Raw genomic sequence first — 25,869 nt, 5'->3', positions numbered from 1 at the left:
AAAATTCACCATATAAACAATTATTTGCCGAAGATAATGGCGCATAATACTTGAAATACAAAATGATAGAACTACATATCCACTTAGATTCAAAATTGAAGCTGTTTAAACCTAGTGTCTACATAATAACACCCACGCTTGAGTTTTCCGCATTTAGATCGGTGACAGCCCACACGAACCGTAACAAAACAGTTGAGCAGCAAAATACACAGAGAATACCGCTGTTAGTTACATATTGTTCCAGATGTGACGCTATGGTATGTAGATTGTGCTGCTCTCTAGCGCATATAAGTAAAACTACCTTCAAGGTATTGAACGCGCGAACTCGCAAAGGAATATAAATGATTGTCCCAAAGATCTAAATGTAGATAATTCTATTTTTAGCAAAAATTTTATAAATGGCTAATATAATACCATAAATAAGCCAATAACTCTACCATAAAGCAATAAAAATTTATTTAAATTGTTTCTGTATGAGTACACGCGTGAATATATCTTAAATACATAGACTTATTATTATGCATAATAAATGCATGCAAGGTTTGCACAGTCGCCAGACTTTTTTTTACGGGACAGGTACAACATAATACGATTTTAAAAATTATGCATTGATTTATTTTGACCATATACTGTAGTTTAGCAAATAATTTTTTTAAATCTTCTCGATAGTTTCATGTGTGTGTCGCTGGCAAAAACCACTGACGAAATAAACATTTACATTAAGAAAAAATAACAAAAGTAACGAATCCATCACAGCTAGGGTGACACCGGTTCATAGTTGAAGGATCAGGCAGATGGTATGAGAAAAGAAATAAGACCTCATTGATAACTCGCGGAAGGAATTGAATGCCCATATCCTATCAACAACACACAGCATCAACCACCGTTGGTCTACTCCACCAGTAAAATATATATTCGCCCCCTCTTCAAATAAAATAAAATACGCCTCTTGGCTATACACCAAATTACGAATCGTGATGCATGAAATTATTATTTTTGAAACGTCGTGGACCTATAATGTGATATATGGAGATAATTCGGATCGGCTCTGGCAGTGACATTTGGTAAAGTTGTTCTCTTGGGATAGAAATCTATGATATATTGCGGTTCGTTATTTTTAAAGAGGGAAAACATGAAGCAGGCCAATTTAAACTTTCTTCTTGTTTTAATGTCCATCCAGGAGAGTTTTATAAGATAGGGGGTTATATGTTCATCTTTTCTCAAGTTGTATATGAATCTTACTGAGGAATTCATGAGGCGTTGAAGCTTAATATCAAGTTCGGCTGTGAGGTCGTGAAACACCAGGCAACAGTATTCGGAAGTGTGGAAAAATTAGTGTAGAGACAAGCTGCGCTTTCTTACATGGATAGGAAGTAGTTTTTTATGGAGTTTTAGTTGATGAAGAGCAGCATTAACTTTATTTGACACGTATAAAATGTGATCTTTCCATGAAAGGGTATTGCTAAATATGACCCCTAAATTTTTAGCCGCTTTTGTGTAAGGTATTGAAATTCCTTGAACTTCAATCGTTGGCATATCGGCAATATTTAGCCTAGAAATTATCCTAGAGTGGCCGATTATCATTGATTTGGTTTTATTACTATTTATTTTTAAGCAGTTGTGTTGAGCCCATGACACCCCAGCCGGCACAGCCCATACTGCATCTATATGTGAAGTGGATGCAATGTGTGACAGGGTGCGTTAGAATACCAAATATCCTTCTGTCATCCTCTGCTAGTTGCGCCTATGTATGCCATATTTTTCATGATGTGGTTTAATACTTAAAAATATCTGCAAATCCTCGCATTAATTATTATAAAATTTCAAGAACTACTATTATTATAATTATTCATTGTATTCAAGATTTTTACGAACATACGGTACTACCAATGACTACAGCAGTAGGTATGGACTTGTTGTCTGGTAGCCATCTTTCCCTATCTCGACGTGTTGGAGCCTCGTAGATTGAGTGTTGTGTTGGGCGTGTTTTATAGTGATATTTTATTATTCTGACCATTGCAGCAATTTTGACTAATCTCCCGGTGTCGACCCTCGCTCACTCATTGGCCTCTACTCTCCTGGATTTGAAATCTGCGTTTGTTTTGGATTCCGATGAATAGCTATGTTGTACCTCGTAGATTGAGTGTTTTGTTGGGCGTGTTTTATAGTGATATTTTTTAATTCTGACCATTGCAGCAATTTTGCCTAATCTCACGGTACTCCCTCGCGCACTCATTGGCCTCTACCCAGACGGCACAGAACCCTCCGTATCTAATTCGTATGTGCATAGTACCCATTGACCACGGGGATACTGTGCCGCTCCGTCGCTTTTCGTCAATGGATAATTTCCATTCGCGGCCTGTCGACGAAGCGCGTACGCAGCATGTGAATGTCCGCTACGAAGCACGTACGATTGGATACGAAGCGCGCAGGAACACGGCACTCAGGCTAATCTCAATCGATTAGGTCGAAATTAGATATATCGTAACTCGCACGATCGAAAAATGTATCGAACGCAACACAATCGATAGCTACCGACCGTAGCGAGAATGTTATGAATCATTATGAATTGTAAGTTCTCAATAGGTAAATAATACTATATCATGAATTCTAATTACCATGATACAGTACTATTTACCTATTGAGAACTTACAAAACTTACTCGGCCACTTAAATAACTCGGCGAAAAATGAGATTCTCAAGGCTAATTCACGCATCCCCAGCATCCAGCATTCTTAAGTGGCTCGTACTTACTTGGAAACCTTGAGATGTTAATAAGAGTAAATTCTTATTAATTTTGACACTAAATAAGACATCACATAGCCCACGAGCATTAAAAAGCTTACCCTAAAGCCTGACGAAATAAAATTTTTAAATAAAAATTGCCGATGAAACAGGATTGCTGACACATCTGCTATTAGTATGATCGAATTCATCAAAATGCAAGCAAAAATTAACGTATAGTTCAGTCTCAGCTACTAAAACTTACCCATATCAGGCGCTAAAGTATTTGAAAAATTATTTGGGATGAGTAAAAGTCTCTAGGTCACTGCAGTAAATGTATCAACCTATTAAAAATATGAAAGTCCTGCCAAATCACCAGCATAAACACTTGTAAAATAAAACATGGTATCTCTTAGATCACACCTCCGATTTTATACTTACTTTGCATGAAGTCACCACCACAAGAAATTTTAAAGAGGCAGGAAAGAAAAAACCCACAGAAATACAATACATATATTATGTATTTTCTATTGTCAACCACAACAATATTTCCAATTTTCTCTTCTATCCCACATCTAATTTAGCGAAAATATTACTCTTATTCTCTTTCGAATAGAAAATTGTTTAAAAGAGGACTGGTCGATACATAAAAACTATCTTCAATACTTTCTCCGATGAACGTCCACTATCACAGCATCAACTTGCACAAATCAAATCCACAAATATGTCACTTCTTCCACAATGTCTGTATTATGTATTTTCTATTGTCAACCACAATAATATTTCCAATTTTCTCTGCTATCCCACATCTAATTTAGCGAAACAATTACTCTTATTCTATTTCGAATAAAAAATTATTTAAAAGAGGACTGGTCGATACATAAAAACTATCTTCAATACTTTCTCCGATGAACGTCCACTATCACAGCATCAACTTGCACAAATCAAATCCACATCCACAAATATGTCACTTCTGCCACAATGACTGTCTTCTTGGCGACAGGTAACAGTGAAGCAATGGTACCTTCCACCAATCTGGGCACCTTCAATTCAGCAAGAATTTTCTCCTCGTCTTCTCGTCCAAGGCCACAGATTATTTTCTGATATCACAAGGTGCGATGTGAAGCTCACACACCTAAAATTAATAAATAATAAAATACCATGTAACTTATTAGGTCAAATCATTTCCAATTTTTGGTATTTCTGCATGAGAAATCAAATTACTAGGCTCGTAAATATAGTAAATATTTGTATGCCTGATATTTTTATTGTTTTTAACTATAGCATAAGATAATTTGAAATGATGAAAGCCGACGTGTAACACACCATAGGCCAAGCTAAGAAGCAATATTCGATCCTATAAACTTGGCAGCTTATTCCTAGTTTCTCCTTTAACCACACGTTTACCGAATGAATTAATACAAAAAAGACAACTAAAATGGAAGAATTTTCAAAAGAATTGCTGCTACAATATTTTGAATCACCATTTTTAGTACTGAATAGTACTATTGTACTTCAGTACTGAATAGTTCGGGATGTTGATGCATCAACATCCCGAAGCCACTTCTAACTTAAAATTACATCCAAATAATTACAGCGAGAAAGAGTACATACCTCACAGTTTTTCGTAGGGGTGAAATGTTTTCTTCTTATCGCCCAAATGCATTTCTTCTTCAACTCAGGATCTTTTGGAAAGCTAAAAACTTGAACCATGTCCCGGAGTTTCCATTACATCCCGACAATACACACACGAAAGGCATTTTTAACAAAAATATCTCACAAACACGTTTCTGAAGCCCAGTGAATGAAATTAAAGAATAAGGAAACTTCACCATTACCAGACACACTATTTTTCACAAACTTAACCACAAAAATCCCTGAAATGTGGTGAGACGTGACGTAAACGATGCGATCTCCAACGGCTTGTGCCAGCTTGTGAAGGCATGTGATCTTTCTAGGAGGATATGGCACGATGGCACCACCCGCAAAAGAAAATAGTCCCAGACCGAATACAGTTTTATCGATGAGATACAATTTTATCGATGCATATGAATTTGCCAATTCTCTTGCATCTTTTTTCGTCATTAAAGGAAATAAGGAAACAAAACCTTTTTAGTAACTTCCTAAGCGCGATTTTTGTATCTTGATGGTCCACCCTCGTATTCAGGTACGAAAACTTCCTGTGCCGTCTGGGTCGAGTATTTTCTGCCCTAGTGTGGATCTTGTAAAGCGAAATCTGATAGCGGGAGGCCTGCTTTTGTTGAATAGGGAAGTGCACTAATTTTTTTTATTGCTGAATTTGAAAGTTTAGCCTATAAAAGAAACATTAGTACCGTCACTTTTATTTTCTGCATCTGGGGTATGCACTTTAAAACGTTTTGAAAGTCGGAAAATTTCATGTTGCGCTGAAACACGGTGCCTCCATCTTGATTGAGATGTGACGTCACAAGGCAGTAGTCACCAGTGGAGTATCGCTGTATTCCGTCGCCTTCTTTAGCGCGGCGAGAGTTTCCGGGAATCGGTGGAGTTTGCTTCCAAAAAATGTCGTCTAGTACCGAAAACATGAATTCAAAATAGAATTATAAATGATTTTTTGTTCCAAATTTCATCTCGACGTCGAAACCAAAGCCTGTAGAAGATATTCATTCCCGTGCCTTAAGCACAAGCTATACGGAATAAATGGTTCAAGGCTGCTCCTGACTCTTACCTATCGGTGATATTCTGTTTTGAAGATCATTTGAAGGTATTGTAAGACAAATTGATATTTATATTATAATAATTTACTTAATAGGTACCTCAGTCACATCAGAAAGTGTGTTGAGTCAAAATATAGCATCTTCCGTGTAGACCTACGTAATTTATAAACTGAAAGTAGTTTGGTTAAAGAATTATGGCGCGACTGTTATTTTACACGACCGGACAAAATGCGTACTTTGCCCATGATATGTGCATATATGATAAGAAACGATTTTTGTTAAAGTTAATCTTTATTTGTTGAAATTAGTGTATTTATAGGTGATACAGATATAAAGGTACAAGGCAGGTCGCGCGGCGTAATTTGCACTCCACTGGTGACGGGTTCATCTTGCTGATCTAAAAAATTAGCTTCAATACCTCGAACTTTGAAAACTCGCAATATAGGCAGTCAAAGTACATTGTAGGAATACACGAGACCATTCTAGCCCAGAATGTAGGTACAATGTTGAAATTCTTGGTTTTCAAAGATTGACGTATTTTATACGCCAGCGCGCCCGGTCCAGGGTTATCAACTTTTATTTCATCCTATTTGTTAATTGAAATTATGTTTCGGAATGGTTCTTTTAGCACTGCTACTGAGGTAAACTGGTAGGTACTGAGTACAAGGTACTGAGGTAGGTACTGAGTAAGTAAACTCCCTTTGGAGTAATGTGAATTACAAGTGTTCGAGATATATGGCATTTTATATTCGCTTTGTGTTCATATTAATTATGTCTGTACGCATATTGTTGCTTGCCGCGAGCCTTTAATGGTATGTGCTCTTGTAAGAGTGATTTTCATTTTTAATGTGGAGGTTGGTCAGTATAAGCAAAGAAAAAATTGACATTTTAGCGCACACCAACCCTTGTAGTCATCGTATCTCTGCGTTTGTAATGACACTGCAAAAATACCTTAACGCCATTATGATGATAAAAAAATTGTCTCATGTCAATGATTGCTGCAATTATAATTAATGATAAACTTGACACCGTATGATCACAACGAAGACAACAAAAAATAATGCCATGATACAGCCTTGAAGCCTGGTTCTTATGGAATATATCCCTGACACCGTTCACGCTACCACTACCCCAACCGAACCATTGGATGACCGAGGATATTTTGCATTTATATATATGACTTGTGAAAAGTAACGCATGAAAATTAATTAATTACAGCCTAAATAAGGCCCTAATTGAACAAGATGGAGCAAGGTACGTGGTCTCCCCTTGTTAGCCTTAACGTCTCGCATTTCTATGGAGCGTTGAACCTGTCCTCCTTTTTAAAAAATTCAGTGACCATAAATACATCAAAGTTTGGTATACCATTTATAAATCGTAGGAATTTTCCTTATCCCAACCAAGATTATCTTTTCTTGAACCCATCCTGGACAGCGAACCATTGCAACCACCAGCCAGCACGGAAATAAGGCTAACATCCCATGATTCTAGTTGCGAAGGGCGAACGTTCCGGCCGGCGTGAATACATACGCAACGAATAAGTCTTGCAGCAAACGTCTGAAATAGGGTCATTAGTTTGACTCGATTCTTACAAAAAAAGTTTTGGCATGATAAACGGCATTGTGCCAAAATATACCCAGCGAAAAATAAATACCATCATCTATTTATTAAAGATTCAATGTGCTATTCGTACTACTCTTTCCAAACTTGAAGTTGACACGTGAAATGAATATTAATATATTACTCAATGATGAAGTCACTTACTCAAAAGAGAAGCTGCCACATATATATTCTGAAGATATTTTATGACAGCAAAAAACGGATACCCTCAAATTCTGTAATTTTTCTATGCAATAATAGTGGTAGAACTAAACGGCGTAGAAGCTGCCTTCTGCTACTGCCTTGTGACGTCACGGCCAATATTCAACATGGACACCCGTTTTAGCGGCCTTTGAATTTTTCCATATTTCGGACGGTCATCTCGAATCAAGTATTCACTATTAGGATTTAAACTGTGTTTTTACGACATTATGTTATTCTGAACTCTAATTTAAAAAATGTTTTTGGTGTATTTGAAACACTAGTGTACTTCCCTATTGGCTATTGGGGTTAAGTCTGTAAGAATAGTCTATGTCCGTTGATTCATTTTTAATCCCCAGAGCAAGCCCAACTTGACAGATTATAGCTTCAAGCACTTCATCCGGTTTTAGCGGAATACCGTGAAATTCCACAACATTCCTAAGAGAGTCCTGCTCTACAGAGTTAAGTTGAGCTTCAAAGTTACGCAGTCTCTTTTCAAGATTTTTGTTTTCAGTCACGAGGCTGTCAAATTTAGCATTGACATTGGTAAGTGAGTCGTTTACTAGAGAAATGGTTTTACTGTTCTCTTTGATTAAACACTCCCAAGTCGACATACCTTTGCGAAGTTCACTTAGCTCGTTTTTTATGGAATTTCTAAATTCACATTGATCATCTTGAATCGCCTTTACACGATTCAGTAACTCATTTAAAATAGTGCTAGAACTCACGAGTTGGGTATCACCGGTAATATTATCAGCTCCTAGGTATTTAACCGGGGTATCATCGCCTCGGGCGCAGCGGTATTTCGCGGTGCAGGTGGAGCAGGTCCAGGTCTGATTTGTATCCTCGAGTAATTGCAAATCAGCTTCATTTATGGCGGCACATGCAAGATGAAACACTCCTCTGCAACTGCCGCAGTCCACCGTTTTCTGGGTGCGCTTGGTCACAATATCACACTGAGAGCACACAGGCATTTTGGAAACAGCAGACGACAGTACTTGTGAGACACACTAAATCCGTCAAGGCAAGGTTATGCAAGGAAAACACCACACGTCCGTTCACCACAAGAGCTCGAGCCTGACTGGCAATGACATATTCACTGGGATTAAATCAACGACAGGCTAAAATCTAAACTACAACGTAGCTGTTCCGACGCTCATAGATTCGCTCTGTGAAGTAAAACTAATTTTTACGTACGTTCCTTTCAACTAAATATTTAAAGAAAATTATTTCCAACTATTTAAAAAAAATCGGCTTAATTCGGAAAACAAAAAATGGATTCGATGCGAATTAATAGTAATGCATATTAAGGGAATTCACTGTCGTATAGAAGAGCAAGCCTACTGACTTCGAAGAAGATATTAGTTGGATTCTTCAAGAGTTTTTTGTTTATAATTTTGGTCGTAACTTCTTTGGTCTTAAGTAAGGTGAAGGGTACCAGTATGGGCCGGGTAAATACACCGTATGTGCAGCACATATTATTTTACCAGGAATTTATCCATTTATAGCAATATGAGTAACAAAAATCGCACCGAACGGAAATTGCAGTTTAAAATTTCAATGCCAATCAAAATAAAGCATACAGTTTTTAAGTAAAAGAAAGGGACTCACTCAGGGGCGGATCCGGGATTTCTTTCTAAGGGGGAGCACAAGGAAGGCCGTATCTTGTGGGGGCACAAGGATACCTCGTAATACAAAACGAGCGCAATGATAATGGGACCGTATTAAAAATCTTGCATATTTTTTAAGGGTCTGGGAGGAGGGGGAACGTGGCCCCTTCCCCCCCCCCCAGATCCACCTTGGACTTACTGATAAATTAAGGAAATTTTCTCGATTGATGGCCACATTTGATAGTGTGTTTACTTTTTGGAAGTATGTTGCGTGAAAGGGGAGCGGAGTACATTTTGACTCTGTGTTGCTGTTGCTAGCATTATAATACATATAGCATATTGTAATTATTTCATCATATGAAATATAAATTTGAAAACCTCCTCATATGGATTTATTTAGGATTGAATTTTACTCGAGAACAAATATATTCACTTATTCTTCGATTTGATAATGCAACAATATTCATTTATATTTTGACGCGTAATATTCAGGAATACTTGATCGGGTACGTAAAAATTCCTCCATCTCGCAGTGGGACTCGCATTGGAGGATAGCCAATGATGATAACAGGTATATCACGCTCTTTCTCAGGCATTAGGGTATTTTAAAATTACTTTGAACATAAGATGATCATAACGCTCCTTTTTGTAAAACACCTCTCAATATTGCTACTATAACGGCCTCATTTTTTGGTGGATTTAGTTTTTGATAATACCATTACCAATCGATAATAAAAATCTCCCCTCTAACCAAAGAATAGCTGTCTGAATCAGGTGAAAAAGTAGATTCGACGCGGAGGCTTACGGTGAAAGAGATAGCTCACAAAAGACTTCCAGAATGTTCGATAATGATTAATAACACCTCAGCCCAACGGACGACGTGAATGTATTTTGAAAACGTAATTAATTAGCCTTCCCTGGAAGTCTGAAGGAACTGTCGGAAACGGGCGATGGAATTGAAATGAAAGGAAGGAAAAAAGGTTGGACGGTGAAAAGGGGGGGGGGATGAGTTGAGGGTAAATGGGAGTTTGTTGCGGGAATTTAACGGTCTGTGCGTGGATTTTGATGACGTGAGGTATTAGTTGGAAATTCCACCACCATCGGCCGGGCGTTCTGAATTGAGAGTAGGAGCCGCTGAGCGCTTTGTTCCCACTGCTAGCCATGGAGAGATTTTCTAAAATATCCGATTTGCGTTCCAACTAGATTCTTTTAACCATCGTAACTCGCTCACGCGGTGACGTAGAGGTTATTCACATCCGATGGAAGTTGATCAACGATGAACTATCGTTTTCAATAATATGCAGGCATCCACCAGTCCATCGCACTTGATGGGGCCGTGTCGGTGAACACTTAGAAGGATGGCACCATAGGCGGATCTAGGAGGGGGGGGGGCACGTGCCAGAACAAAATCCTGGACACGGCCTTGCTTGTGCCCCTCCCAGAAAGAAATCCTGGACCCGCCCCTGGATGGCACATACCTGGATAGCCTACTGAAATTGGAATGCAACTGATTTAGAGTCCACACAATCACCGCTGCAAGCGCTTCAGCAGCTCTCCTAGAATGTCCCACCTCGGCAGCGGACGGCGTCACTGTAATATTTGTCCCGTGATGGCTGATATATTTTACGGGAACAAAGAAATCAGACGGCAAGAAACATCAAAATTCTTAGGTGTAACTCTCGACAGAAAGCTGATCTGGAACCACCAAATCAACAACGCCATTGGGAAAACTAAAGCCGCTGCAGCAGCGCTTGGGCCACTGCTCCAAAAAAAGTCGAAATTATCGCTAAAAACTAAATGCCTTCTGTATAAAACCATGCTAAAACCACTCTTATCATATGCTTCCCCAGTCTGGCTAATGGCTTCAAAAACCCACCTATCAAGACTACAAAAAACGGAAAATGTACTACTACGGAAGATCGTGGGTGCCCCATGGTACATACGGAATAAAGATCTGAGAAAAGACCTCAAAATAACTCCGCTATTAACAGAATTGAAAGCAAATCTTCCCGTATTCAAAAGGTCTCTCATACACACAGGAAATGAAAAAATTATTGATCTCTGGGAATATACCCCAGATCATAACTATAGACATCGCACGCCTCTCTCTGCCCTAATCCCTGACCACATCCCCTCCCCATGAACAAAAATAAGTAGAAATACTGAAATATCAAAGATAATATAAACAGCAGACATGAACCCTTAAGAAATCCACTGGAGACAGCCAGAAGGCTGGGGCTAGTGATTTATAAATAAACAGAAATTCCGGCGAGGCGAGGCGTCGGCATAACGGGGAGGGCGGCGTCTAGCCATGAAGCAGAAAAGTAGTCTCCAATGGCATAACGCTAGAGATCACGTCGCACGTGCGAGACAAATTACATACCATGTTGGATCGCTGGAACGGGAGAATTCGCAGTAGTGACCAACCCCATCCTCTCAACCAGAAACCCCTCACGAGAACACACTCAGTGCCTCGTGAAAACTTCACGAGTAATTTTGTTCCCCCATGATTTCGCACAAGGAAGCCAGCAATCCATGGTGGACGGACATATTAATGAAGCAATCTCATCCATTTCCAGTTGTTACTATGAACTAAAATAAAATAAAATAAACAGCTAAAAAAACTGATATTAAGTCTCTATTGGTGATAAGATTTTGATTATGAGGTTAAGCATCTAGCTCCTAAACAAACAACGTATATGTTGCCGGTTGAGACTCAGCAAAAATTGTACACAACTATATGCGGATGAACTTATATATTGCATCTCACGAGCCATCGCTATGAACACGAATAATATCATTTGCTACAATCCCAACGACCTAGGGCGACGGCCGTGCAAGGATATGCTGTGATTATCCAAGGATATCAGTAACCCTCTGAAGAATAGTGTCGTGTCAAACGCAAAGCCGACGATTACCAATGTTTTACTACTGACCAGAAGGACAAAGTTTCTAAACGATGTGTGAAAACACGAACAGTGCCCTCACAGCGGAGACATCCGTGGATCGATTACATACGTGGATCACATTCTGAATGAAGGTCATAGCAGCACCTTTCAGCCAGAAGCACTAAATCTGGTTCCAAAAGGACGCATTATAACGAGTAGAATTTGGATTAGGTGCAGAACACTCGGCATTACCCGATGACACATGATTCCTACATATTTCTCCACTGTTATAAAATGCACGCATATTCCAAAAGGACCCCCACTCGACCCAATCCGAATCCACAACGTCAACCACTCGACACACCACCTGAGGTCAACACCCAACCCCCTTATACCCCCTTACCATTCCTCGTGGATGAACAGATTGGCATTAGGAAAGAACCTCGAAGAATTAAATTAAAGGCTATACTGCTTAGATGTTATTAGTAATGGATAAATCATGGAAATGAATTATCGGAGAAACGATGTCTAACCAAGAACGACAACTCCATAAAAAACCAACCATCGAGTGTAGAGTTCGTAAAATACTTATGGCTAACCATGATTTCCTAACCGAGGATTTCTCGTGAGGAAAACATATAAGTATGCTGGAATCCCAATTGTAAACTGGGAAAAATGCAAAGAGAATTCTCGGAAAAAGCCATTGAATGGTGAGATAGACTAAGCTACTAACTTGATTCTAACAAGGCCTCACTTGGAGTGTGCTGCAAGCGTCTGAGGCACTAATAAAGAAGGACTAAAGGCTGAAATCAACAGAATAACACGATGGGCATTCAGATGTGTGATGAATTGTTACGATAAAAATGCATCGTTTGCATGTGTTAGGCAAGTTAAGATAAGAATCTTTAGAGGAGGGTAGAGCAAAGTATAGGCTAAATTTACCTAGTAAATTATAAGAAAGTTTTTTCCCATATGACGTGAAAAATATCCTTCATTTATTGTCTTACTGTGGATGACGTGATCACGGATGGGAAATAAAGGAAAAAAATTGAAATCCAGACGGATTAACAACTATTATTCTTTCCTCGTGCTTCGTAAGTTAGCAACAGAACCTCGACAAATAAAATAAACGTCGTCACTCGCTAACCATGTATATCTTTCAAACTTTTTGTCACTCCCGGCTAAACACTTCAAAGGTCGCTCACGGGGTATTAGATAGATGAGGGAATTGCTCAGAGGCAGATGTAGAAAGATGTGCTCATTTTTATGAGGCAACTTTCATTAAGCCGGTTTCTTTTTCTTAAGTGATGTGAGAAACCAAAAATTATGTGTAAAAAAAGTGAGAAACCAAATGAAAGTGATTCGTCCGCGGGCCTTCGTTGACACATGTGCTCCGCATTTACGAGAATTAACGGTTTCCATGTCTGCATCGGGATATGCCCAGAATCACGATTGCATGGCATGGCGCTAAGTCTGGAGTGAGCTCAAGCTTCAAACTAGGGGCATTGCGAAGTGCGTCAGCTATGTTGGTAGATATCCCGATGAAGAAAACCCGCAGCCCATGAGAGACCTTGGCAGAGATATAAGGCGAAAAATTTAGTTTGCTTATTTCAAGTGATTCAGTGTCAGGCTTTAGGAAATTTAAATCTACCCAAAAATGGGAGTGTCAGAGGATAGGAGAGTGTCCGATTCAGCTGATGCGTCGCGAGAAGTCGCTGGAGCTCCGATACGAGTATTACATTGCAGTACTTTATGACACCTAGAATCTACGACAAAAAATGAGATCGATAAAAAAACTGCCATTCAATTTCAGTACGGGCAGATTTAAATACCATGTCGGTGTAATTAATATGATTAATGATTTACAGAACGTCTTAAGTGTCCTTCCATTTTGTTTGAAATTGTTTTTCTGGTATGATTAGAAGAGAGGGCGAACTTAACTATAAACGCACAATGGGACACTTTAAAATACAAGCACTACCGATAACAAAATCTGACAACACATCATTTTACCATGACTTAAGATATCTTGAGTCGGTCATTGCGGTAATAAATGCTGGTAAAAGGTTCATCAATAAATAATCAGAGGTTCGCAGGTCCGATGGCACCAATTAAACGTGCAATTGAAAACGCGATGAGAAAAAAGAAATCACATTTGGAATGTGTAACGACGTGATAGCAACTTTAAAAAGCGAACTGCTATAATTGAGTTGCAGTTTGCGAGATATTAAATAGTTGTAAGTAAACGATAACAACTTGCGAATTAGGACAAAATGTATCGCGAGTTTATAAAATAAATTTTTAAGTATGGTTAGATACAGATAGGAAAAGATTGTATGCATGACAAGAAAACCAGACTGGACATGCTATATTGCGTTAAATGGCTACGGGAAAAATCTCGAACTATAAAAATTACCTCGACTTATTGAGAATTTTTTATGCGCTATTTTCTGTAATTGTGGATTTTACGAGAGAACAATAGGTCCGTTTCGCATGACATAAGTGTATCTGCCTTACCGAGCTATCCCTACTGCCCCCCAACCCAACTGTGTGCCTATTGGAGCACTCCCCTCGCAAGGAGAGCGCAGAACAACGACCCAATTCGGCCCCAGCGTGTGAGAACCGGGGACTCGGTTAGCCAGGCCACGCCATTGTCTGTGTGGGACGGTGTTCTGAAGTCGAAGCCCTGACCTGCTTTAAGAGTGCAAAAGGCGTGCAATGGTCAGGGGTGTGTGCTTTTTGGGGCCCTCAGCCAGGCCGAACCACTGGTCGGTGGCGACTGAGGGGGTCTTTGTGTACCAGCCGAAGTCTTCTCGACCTTCCGATCTCCAGATCGGAAAGCCATTCTCTCCAGGCCGGAACAGCGAGTCTTGATTCCCCGGGCGAGGAGACTCCTTCGGAAAGTGGGTGCGAGTGATTGGCTGCCGTGGGTTAGACCCAGTCGGACCTCTCAATCGTTCCAAATCCCGGTCCCTATCACGTCGCCTGCCGTCGATTCTGCAAGGATGGTCGGTGTCCTGTCTGGAACTTGAGAATTCAACGAAATTCGCGGCTTTATATAGCCAACGGCGGGGGGCCGCTTTGATTTGGTTGGTCCTCAGATCAGTAACTGGTGCATCGCTTTTCATCGTCCAATCACACAGCTCCAATTTCCAAATTGATTTGCTGGCCTGTCACCGCTGAACGCTTCCAAAACGATTATTGTTCTGGAATGTTCTCAATGCTTCGGGGCATTAAAAGCGTTTCAAAATGAATACCATTTTATTATTTACGAGTATTTAATATGTTAATGTATGAGTGTTTTTAAATGTCACTGCCTTCATGCTATTTACGGAATGTATTATCGGGGAAGAGAGGGATTTACCTTTGTTCATCTATTTAGAATTTCATAACTTTCATGCAGTTATACGGAGAAGAATATTATCAGCAAGTTAGCCGTGAAGCCATGAATATTTCATATTTCGAGTACTTGCATTTTGGTTTATTAAAATATCTAGTATGAGTTGAAAATTACTATTGTAATGCTGTATTAATGCTAGATAATATTGTATGACAAAATTCAGCCCTTCTGATACTGTTAATTATGCATTAAAAACGTTATGAAGGAGATATATCCAACTCCTACGCATTATCAGAGATAGCACGTCCGCTGCCATTAATTGTGAGTCAGTTTTCAACACCGACTTTGGACTTTTTATGCTGTAATAATAGGATGAAATTGGAAACCCACGTATACTGATAATTTCAGCAAAATAAAACTGAACGTAAATGTGAATCAACCGAATAAGTTATAAGAAGTGCTAAGAAGAGTGGGAGAAAAAAAAACAATTGTGAAAACCTGAAGACGGGGCAACCTAGATGGCCACATTATGAGGCATAGTGTTCTAATGCATCAATGGGAGAAGTAAGGGCAAGCGGCGGCCCCGAATGAGTTATGGGACTGGTTGTAAAATATTTGAAAGGGAAGAAATGAGTCACCGTGAAAAGGCTTGCGGATATGAGAGCGGAATGGTGAACTGCGTCCAGTCGATCTTAAAATTTTTTTACCAATGATGATGGACCTTACCATGTCTGCAAAAGGGAAACACTACGAACGTGGTACATCAATATGGCTTCTGCTAGCTTCACTGCATAGCATTTGTATCCATCTATGAGACTACGTGGTTTGAAAACAACCACAGAATCTCCCTTCTGGCAAGGTGCGATTTTTATCGCAACGAAATTTATGGTATTTCAACGATTGTAGTAGGAATTTGCATTAGAGTCATACCATAACAAATGAGTAGTTATTGCAAAATGAATGTCTTTTCCGACGAAAAAATTCCATTAATCAAGCAAACTAATTTAATGTTTAGTCAGTTAAGTATTGAGGGGTAACATTACCCACGTCTTGCCATGTAGAGAGAAGATTCAGGAAATATGCGGGCTGGTAAATCTTACATAAGGATTTAGTGGGGCACTTGCATAAGAAAATATTGGTATTGAAAGTAGGTAAATCTACATCTATCATCGTACAATAGAGGAGCGAGAAGCAAGATTTGTTAAGAATTAATATGATTCCTATACATATAAGAGTTACTGAATTAATCAGGATTTCAGAATGGGCAATTGTAAACGATGGAAGATATATATGTATTATATATTTTTTACGGTAATTCCAGGTAATATACTATTTGCCTGATGTTCAAGATAATTTGAGACAGCATAATTATCTACCTTAGCGTGGAATCCACTCATGTCACACACCCTGATGCTGGCATGGAAAGTAGCACTGAGATGCTTATGTAGACGTTTTAATACAAATGATGAAAATAAATTTTATTAATTCATATCTTGTTTAACTTTTGCAGTCTTTATGCCAGAATTTACTACCTTGATAGCATATTGCAACTATTAACATGACCAGTGAGGTAAATGACCTGCTAAAATAATTTGGCATAAAATGGAATAATAGCGAAAGAGTGATTACACTCAAGCCATACATGAACATCGTGTTCGATAAAATACATGTTCACTCCCGAATGAAAATGAGTATGAAACATTAAAGAGAAAAGGAAATGTAAATATTTCATCCTCTTGAAATGAAAAAATTAATGAAAAATAGTTCAAATTGACCCCATCATTGAAATTTAAGTTCAAAATCAACACGAGCAGATAATTGGAAACAAATGTTGAAGGACAGGTGGAAAGGAAGAAGAAAAAAGACTCCTATACTAGTCGGCCCTGTTAGCTCCGTTACTGCCTCAATAGCTCGATCAGATCCTCCCTATTCCAATGTATTCTGTAAATACTGGGCATATATAATTAAATACATGCTGACTTCTTTAAGTATATTAAATATTGAATAATTATACCGTGATATTTACTTTGAAACTATTAGCATAAAACGTATGCTATACGACATTAACTTTGGGTCTGACTGAATTAGATATCACTTTTCTACTTGACAATCATTATTAAAGAATGTGCAAGCGTTTGAAATAGGGCAATTGGCTTCAGAAGAGCATGTTAAAAATATTCGTCGGTGTATTTCTGCTCGAGAGGTATGACATTCTAAATAGATGTACAAAGGTAAATCCCTCTCTTCCCCGATAATACATTCCGTAAATAGCATGAAGGCAGTGACATTTAAAACACTCATGCATTAACATATTAAATACTCGTAAATAATAAAATGGTATTCATTTTGAAACGCTTTTAATGCCCCGAAGCATTGAGAACATTCCAGAACAATAATCGTTTTGGAAGCGTTCAGCGGTGACAGGCCAGCAAATCAATTTGGAAATTGGAGCTGTGTGATTGGACGATGAAAAGCGATGCACCAGTTACTGATCAGAGGACCAATCAAATCAAAGCGGCCCCCCGCCGTTGGCTATATAAAGCCGCGAATTCCGTTGAATTCTCAAGTTCCAGACAGGACACCGACGATCGTTGCAGAATCGACGGCAGGCGACGTGATAGGGACCGGGATTTGGAACGATTGAGAGGTCCGACTTGGTCTAACCCACGGTAGCCAATCACTCGCACCCACTTTCCGAAGGAGTCTCCTCGCCCGGGGAATCAAGACTCGCTGTTCCGGCCTGGAGAGAATGGCTTTCCGATCTGGAGATCGGAAGGTCGAGAAGACTTCGGCTGGTACACAAAGACCCCCTCAGTCGCCACCGACCAGTGGTTCGGCCTGGCTGAGGGCCCCAAAAAGCACACACCCCTGACCATTGCACGCCTTTTGCACTCTTAAGGCAGGTCAGGGCTTCGACTTCAGAACACCGTCCCACACAGACAATGGCGTGGCCTGGCTAACCGAGTCCCCGGTTCTCACACGCTGGGGCAGCATTGGGTCGTTGTTCTGCACTCTCTTGCGGGGGAGTGCTCCAATAGGCACACTGGGGTTGGGGGGTAGTGGGGATAGGTCGGAAAGTCAGATACACTAACGTAAGGTGAAAGGGAACGGCTTGTTGTCCCGTAATTATATTAATCATCCACATAATTAAAAGCGCGTAACATAAGTGTATTAAATTGCGTAATTTTCTAATCTCGTTTTTTGTTACCGTAGCCTTTCAGCACCATGCATCATGTCAATCCTAGTTTTAAAAAAGTGGTGTTTATCAGATAAAGTGTGATACCTGTGAGATTAAATACATTGGAAAAACTGGGAGAAACTTTAACGTATGATTTAAAGAACATCGACGATGTTTTTTAAATAATGACGAATCCTCTGGAATAGCAAAGCAATTATGTGACGAATACCATTGGTGTAAATTTGAACCAAGGATTTTATATTGCATTGACAAGGGGAGAAAAATTGACTTTTTAGAACTGTTTGAAATTGTGAATTGCCCCACTAAACTTTCAATGACCATATGTTCCCACTTTCCACTTTCACTTTCACTTAACGTCACGCTACCATATTTCCTGATTTATTAGCGACAAATATACCACATCAGGTAATAAACGTTGGCACTGTCGAAGGAATAAGTGACAATAGGGTAGTAACTGCCAAGTTTTCTCTAAATACCGCTGTAAACTTTAAAAAAGAGCGTAAAGTTTTCATTTTTAAAAGAGTAGATTTTGATGGGTTTAAGAATCATATGAAAAATGCTTTCCCCGAGTTTCAAGAATCACTATTAAAGTTAAATGTAGATAATACTTGGAAAGCCTTTCTTTCACTCGTAACTTCGGGAATAAATAGCTACATACCTGGTAAAACAGTAAGAGAAGGCAGCGAACCGAGATGGTACGACGCGGAAGTGAGAAAATCATTCAGGCGACAGAGAGCGTGTCATGCTAAAATGAAAAAAGTCAGCACGGATTTATCCGCTAATGAACGCGAGCTAATAATTGAAAAATATAGGATGACTAAAGCCACCACGAAGGAAGTGTTCAGGAATGCATTCACAAATTTTAAAAGAAAAACACTAATAGAGCAGTTACGGGATAACCTAAAAGCATTTTGGTCATATGTTAGGGAAGTTAAAGGTAAACGATCTACCGTATGTTCGCTGAGAAACGACAATGGAGATGTGTTGACAAGCAGTTACGATAAAGCCAATTTATTAAATTCCTACTTCAAGAGCGTGTTCACCGAGCCTTCCGAGAACTCACCCGAGACCGATGACAATCCCTGTATACATAATATGCCAGCTATTGACATTAGTACGCTCGGAATAGAAAATATATTGAAATCGCTCAGTCCAAATAAATCACCTGGTCCAGACGAAATCCCTACTCTCGTATATAAAGAACTAGCCTCAGAAATTGCCCCTTACTTGCAGTTAATATTCAGTAAATCCATCAAGCAACACGAAGTACCTAATGACTGGAAAATCGCTAATGTAACACCAATATTTAAAAGTGGAGACAAGGAACAGCCACCTAATTACAGGCCGATATCTTTAACGTCCATCTCTTGCAAAGTCCTTGAACACATCGTAGTCAGCTCGGTAATGAAACACCTAGACGCGCAAAACTTATTAATGGGAACTCAACATGGATTCAGGAAAAGCAGATCGTGCGAAACTCAGTTAGCGCTTTTCGCCCACGATATTTTAGTCTCCGGGGAAGACAACATTCCAGTAGACGGGATTTTTCTTGATTTCAAAAAGGCATTTTATAAAGTACCCCACGGAAAGTTAATAATAAAACTGAAATCTTATGTTCTAGACGAAGATGTCATTTCCTGGATAAGAGAATTTTTGAGCGACCGCGTCCAAAGAGTAGTATTAGACGGTGCAGTCTCCAATGAGGTTAGAGTCACTTCTGGCGTTCCTCAGGGTAGTGTCATAGGCCCACTCCTATTCCTTCTTTATATAAACGACATTGGCGAAGTAGTGCAGAGTAAGTTATGATTATTTGCAAACGACGCTGTAGTTTACAGAGAAATCCGTTCCAGCAAAGATATAGATGAACTAACGAATGATCTTGCTGCTATCCAAGCTTGGTGCGATGCTTGGCAGTTAGAATTGAATTTGAAAAAATGCGTCGTAATGAATTTCTGGAAAAAGAACAACTCCCTAAAACGTAGTTATATAATTCGGGCTACCCAATTAGAGACGGTTGAATCCATGAAATATCTAGGAGTTAGACTCAATAATGATCTATCGTGGAATAAATATATTCGAGAAATAACCGGTCAAGCTAATCGTAAAAAGGGTTTTGTTAAAAGAATATAAGGAAAGTGTGACGATAAAGTGAGAGAAATTAGCTACTTTTCCCTCGTTAGACCACATTTGGAATACGCTGCCAGTGTTTGGGACCCTCATGAAAAAGGCTTAATAACAGAGTTAGAACGCGTGCAAAGAAGAGCTGCCAGGTATGTGAAAGGTCGTTACGATAGTCTTGTTGGTGTAACTGACCTCTTAGATAAACTCGGATGGGAATCTCTGTCGGACCGTAGATTGAAAATTAGACTAAACCTTTTAGATAAATTCAAGAGCAGTGTCTTATCTGACGAAGTTAACCATATCTTACGGACGCCAACATACTACTGAAGATCAGATCATATAAATCAAATAATAAAGAGAAACAGGCTGTAGAACAGACCGATTCCGAATGTCATTTTTTCCACGATCAATAAGAGATTATAACGGCAGCAATAGAACTCGTAAATAAATTGCATGACTTGTAGTGTAGCCTACTAACCTACGTAAAAATTAATGCATGTTTCTTAATTCAATTATTATTTCTAACAGCATATAGTAGTATAGTTTGTTAGTATACGGGACGTTTTTTGGACGGTGTGGTGTGCATGTGGGAGTCCAAATGCATGCTGCATGCTGGTGATTGATCACCCCCTGCCAAACACCGTAGAGGTGGCTCGCAGGGTATTATGTAGATGTAGATATAGATGTACCACCCCCCTACGACCCTCAACCTTGATTCCCTCATGTCTTTTAAACCTTTTGAGAACCCCTCCTCCCTTTATCCCCCTTTTCCTTATCGTTTATCCCATGCAAGGCCTCCCCCACTCCTTTCTTCAAAAAACAGCTTTACCCGCCATCAATGTTCGTTCCCACCCGCCCCTTTTTTGACCCCCCCCCCTTCCACCCACGTTTACCTATATAAGAGCGTGCCACCCATCTAATTGTACCTGATGATAACACTAGATGTTGAAACCCGGGTCGCACTATATAAAATAAAGTGTTGAATCAGACAAAGTTATTTTATTTCATTCAACAATTAAACAATTCGACAGAATAACGTCTGAGACCGTGTCTTATATTAAATCCTAGTTTATTTGAAATGGAAGAAAAAAGTTAGAAGAACTATGATTATAAGTAATACCTTACGTATCAAAAATTTATTTCAGAATAAAAATTACTTTTCATCCTTATTATCAAGCTATTAATTTTTACTGATAACTTCTCAAAAATACTAGCAATCAACTTCTAAAGTGTAATAGGTACACGAGAAAAACGTAAATTATAATATTCTTCACTACAGTGGTGACTGGCCACAATGATGTAACCAACGATTCCCGTTTATGAAGTCGGGCCGCTCACATGTAACCGCATGTGATTTGAGATTATCGAGTCTCAAACTTGAGTTTGCTCCAACGCAGTCCGTAAAATTACGGTTAATATAGGCGATGGCGCATATCGGGACAAAGTATAACCGCCCCTTGCAATTAGAAGAGGTTATCCTCTTCACAGTTTGTGGGAAACATGAATTCAAACACGTATACGTTCTAAAAAATCTCTCTCTCAATTTATCGCCACTTTTGAGCCTAAAAATTCGTCGCCTACTCACACCGTGTGGTGCAGTAGGATATCTTTTTTCACGTGCTCAAGCAATATAAGCCTAGGGCTCAGATTTTCGAGTCTCTATCGACTCCCGTACAACTTCGTTTAACACCTGTATACCGATTTCTTTAGGCCCGTAGTAGTTTTTGACTAATCGCGGAGATTTCCCTAGTAATACATTACATTCACGGATTGCATACTCCAACACAGGATCCCATATTCTCGCTGCATATTCATGGTGTGGCGACCCTTTCCATTACGGTATTTGCAAAATTCTCAAGTCAATTCTAAAATTTATCAAGAGTAAGATATTAATAATTAGCTTTGGAAGATGTAGCGATACTACAAGAGTGGTATGAAACCAATTTAAGATTAGTTTAAAAATGACAAAATGGCCTCCGCAATACATATTGCATTTAAAAAAAGTAGGAATGTGACTATGTCTATATGATAGGGTATAACTGCGTGCGTCGTGGCCCATCCCTCCCGCATGGTTCATTTAACTAATCTTACATGTGATCAATGGCAATCACTATTTTCATCACTCCCTCCATTTCGGCTCTCCCTGATATCCGCATCAAATATTTATGATCGACCCACTCACTGTATTCTTAAACCATATTTATATTGGTTAAACACTCGTCAGTTTATGCCGTCAACTACAACAATGAACAGTCATTATCGTCCGTTCAGAAAAGAAGTAAGGCCGACTCTTTCGGGGAAGCGGTGAATAATGTTATATCTACAGCGGCATCGCTCAGGAAAATTTTTATATCGGATGCACTAAATTTCATCATATCGCGTAAAGAAATTTAGGCATGCACTCGATACCATTCATAAGTTGAATAAAACGATCCTATTGTAGAAGAACGCTAATTACCAAGTAAAAATTAGTTTTTAAATTTGATGTTTATTATAACTGGTAGAGTTACCTTGGACGTGGGGCCATTTTTCCTCCCTCGATGAAAATGAAGCTACGCTCTAAGATTCGTGGACCTCTGAGTAGGTTATTCCTCTTCTATGACTCACACGGAATCTATAAACACTTTATCACACTAATCTCCCGATATCGTCCAACTTCCACACCATCGGACGCACATTAAACACCATTCCACTCACTGACCCAGCGACTCCAAAATTGAGATTATTTCCCGCTGCTTACGGAGCAAATAACTTCTTTATTGTGCACTTCAATGCGTTACGTGCACAAATCACTAACCTTGTGTTTAAGATTAATGATAGTAGACTATAAAACTTCACCTGCTGACAAATAAACACCACTCCAAACATAAAAATTCAACTCTCTCCGCACACGGACACCAGGCAACTGAGCTGATTCCTGTCTCTTAGCGCTGACCCAAAAATTCTATCCACCCTCGCCTCTGAATTGCGTTACGCCGGTAAGGACATGACGTGAGTTAACAATATCGCTATCTTTAGCATGATAAAATCACCGTTTTATTTTGAGCGACCCGGGTTTCAGCACATAACTTCATTTTCAAGACACATGATTCTTGGATGACACCCTATTGGATGGGCTAGGGTAGTGTTTAGGGTGAGTATCTGGAGTTGTGAGATGAGGTAGGGGTGGAGGGTTTTCGTAGGTACAATGGGAATGAGGGAAGTGATTCATGATGACGTAAACAAGCGATGGGTGGTAGGTCGGGTAATGTGCACGGTGGAATGGGAATAGGGCTTTTTTTCATCCCCTAAAAGTAGATGGATGTCTCACATGGTCTGAAGGCTCGCTCATATTGTCCATTTCTCCGCCACGACCGTGGTTGTAAGTACTATCGTTTCCAAAAGTATGCAGACACCCTTGATCCCCACTTAAGTGATGTGGTCGAGTCGGTAAAAATTTGAACGTTGGGAAGCTGAAAGGCCCAGGCAATGAGGACTGCCTGGCCAATACACAAAAAATTTGAAAGTTAGGCACATAAGGTATCCTGCATCTCTCACCTGTACGCCAGCAGTAGCCGACAATGACGAACGCGGAGGCGACCGGGCTAGCGAGACAGGAGTCGAACTTCAGGCTCAAATACCCAAGCGGATAGAATGCCCCAAGAAAACTCACGTTAACGCACAGGTTGGGCTGTCGGAGTGCTTTCTTGCGAGCTCCGTGGCGAGGATTACCTCTCTTCAGTTTCTTATGTGGACTCAACGTTGTAATTTCAACGAAACTGTTGTATTTTAGATGTCTCTGTGTATTCTTTTCTCTAGATTTTAAGAGCCAGTAAAACGTCAATATCGATTCTGGGCAAGCGGTTTCCAAAAATCTACCGGGGGAGGACCGCCCAATTCCCTGGTAAGGGATGCCCCATCATGAGCCCCAGCCGATGTCCCACAATCACCCCAGACCGTCCTTGCGGGCGATTGTTAGGAGAGAAAGATTACTTCCACTCAATCCTTAGAGATAATTGTAGTTCGGAATCCCATTGTACGGAAACCGTTGGTGCTTTTAATCACATAACTCCCAACACTGGCGAACAAAGATTTTGCCCTGAGGAGGTCGTTGAATGATCTTTGACTAATTTTTCGTGCTGAATCCGAATCTGGGATTATATTCTTTCCATCACGTCTAATTTCCCTAGGACAGCTGAATGTATGTTTTTGCTTTTACGAAAGTAGTAATTTATTTCATGTATGTATAATAATAGCATGAACAGGTAAAAATAAAAATTTCCTGTCATAACATGTTGCACTACGATGGCATGCCTTCCTATCCCGAAAAAAACATATTTAAACTTGCACAAACCTATCGTTTTGTTCGATGCCATGCATAAACAGCTGCCGATTCAAATAAGTATGTGACTGTCGGCGAAATAAGACGTGTTTTTTTCATCTGAAGATGGCTTGAGAATTTTGTTGCTCGCAGGAGATGACAGCTTATTACATTGTGATTGTTTTAAATTGTTTCAGCTTTCATCATGCCTAGACAATGCGTGAACTACCACGATGAATTTTGTTACGTGTGCGTTGAAATTACTTTCAAGGCTGAAAGGCGGAACAGTAGCTTTTTGAGACAGTGTTTTATCCATAATTTTGTCTGCTCGTTGGGTGACCTGCATACAGGATCGGAGCCTTATGTGATATGTAGCAGATGGGCACTTGTTGGACCGATGTAAAACGTTACATGAAAATATCCGTCCTCAGGATTCGGCGGAAACTAAGGATCATATTTCTGACTATCATTATTGTTTAATAGAAATTAAAGTAATAACACGGAAGTTAAGGCACATAATAAAAGATCCATCCGACTTATAATCAGCCCCTCATTGGAAAAATATACCAGAGCCGGAACCACACAAAATTTTAATCTGATCGAATATTCAGAAATTATGTGAAAATAAAGAATTCGCAAACTCGAAAGACCCAATTTTCGAACCAAGCACATCTGATAGACCCCATTTTATAACGCAAGAGGATTAAAGTGATCTATTGCGCGATTTAATTTTGTCGAAAAAGCAGAGTGAAATATTAGGACCACAATTGAAGAGTTGTAATTTTCTGGATCCAAATACAAAAATTTCTATGCATTGATCTCGCATTCACGAATATAAATCATCTTTTCTCAAAAAACAACCTTAGTTTTTGCAATGATGTTCTCTCTGTAATGGACACACTTAATTTCTAATGCAACGCAGATGATTAGGGTTTGTTCATTGATTCCTCTAACGTCAGTTAAAAGGCTGTTTTCTTAAATAATGGAATTGAACTCCCCTCGAAAGCAATACCTCGTGGAACCGACATGAAGAATCTTACCGGGATATGAAGTGATTTTTCTCTACACAAAATCTGTGACGACTTAAAAGTAACTCCAATTTTAATTGGCTTACAGCTTGACTACACGAAATATTGTTGCTTCTTCTGCAAGTGGGATCGCAGAGACAAAAAAATCATTATTTGAAAAAAG

At 39.4% G+C, this 25,869-nt stretch overlaps 1 protein-coding gene across 3 annotated transcripts in view; it reads right to left on the bottom strand.

Moving 5' to 3' along the window:
• The window catches only part of LOC124166389 (tubulin-specific chaperone E), a 169,224-nt gene that overhangs the window by 23,071 nt on the left and 120,284 nt on the right, over nucleotides 1-25,869 (bottom strand). The window contains exon 1 of one of the 3 annotated variants that reach the window (XM_046543909.1): nucleotides 137-232. The exons of the other annotated variants lie outside the window; for them this stretch is intronic. The gene's annotated coding sequence lies outside the window, so the exon portion shown is untranslated. Of the gene's footprint in view, nucleotides 1-136; nucleotides 233-25,869 lie in introns of those variants that run through there. 3 annotated transcript variants of the gene reach the window in all.

The sequence above is a fragment of the Ischnura elegans genome, chromosome 10 (genome assembly GCF_921293095.1).
Source record: "Ischnura elegans chromosome 10, ioIscEleg1.1, whole genome shotgun sequence".
In the NCBI taxonomy this organism is placed as follows: domain Eukaryota; kingdom Metazoa; phylum Arthropoda; class Insecta; order Odonata; family Coenagrionidae; genus Ischnura; species Ischnura elegans.
This window is presented reverse-complemented; position numbering and strand designations above follow the sequence as displayed.